Source organism: Octodon degus, unplaced genomic scaffold, assembly GCF_000260255.1.
Source record: "Octodon degus isolate 3935 unplaced genomic scaffold, OctDeg1.0 scaffold00173, whole genome shotgun sequence".
NCBI classification, from domain to species: domain Eukaryota; kingdom Metazoa; phylum Chordata; class Mammalia; order Rodentia; family Octodontidae; genus Octodon; species Octodon degus.
Genome location: NW_004524749.1, coordinates 3,511,286 through 3,511,836, shown reverse-complemented (window position 1 = coordinate 3,511,836; position 551 = coordinate 3,511,286).

Here is a 551-nt window from a genome sequence, read left to right as displayed (position 1 = left end):
GTCCACTTATTTCTGCTTTACCTCTGGAATGGTGATGGGTAGTTCATTCAACAAATGCTAAATTCCTGGTATTTCCTGCTATCCCATACTCACATATGCCAAATATTATTGTAAAAGCTATTCATCTATCAAATGTTCATTGATTATCTTCAGTCCCTCCCCGTAAATTAGCCAAGGATACTCTGCTGCATTATACCGAAGAAATAAAGAAACTGAGACCTAAAGAATTTAAGAGACTTGCTGAAGATCATACAGGGAATATCTGAACCATAATGGTCAAACCTCAGGTCTACGTGGGCCCCAGCCACTTCCCTTCCCAGGGTACATTTTACATTGTTCAGCCCTGAGAAATCAGCATGATCGATGCATTCAGAGGAGCTCTGTGCACTTTTCTTCTTCTTTTTTTTTTTTTTTTTTTTTTCTTTTTTTCTTTTTTCTTTTTTTTCTTTTTTTTTTTTTTTGCAGAACCAGGGATTGAACTCAGGCCCTTGCGCTTGCCAGGGAAGCACTTACTCCACTGAGCCATCTCCCCGGGCCCCTGTGCACTTTTC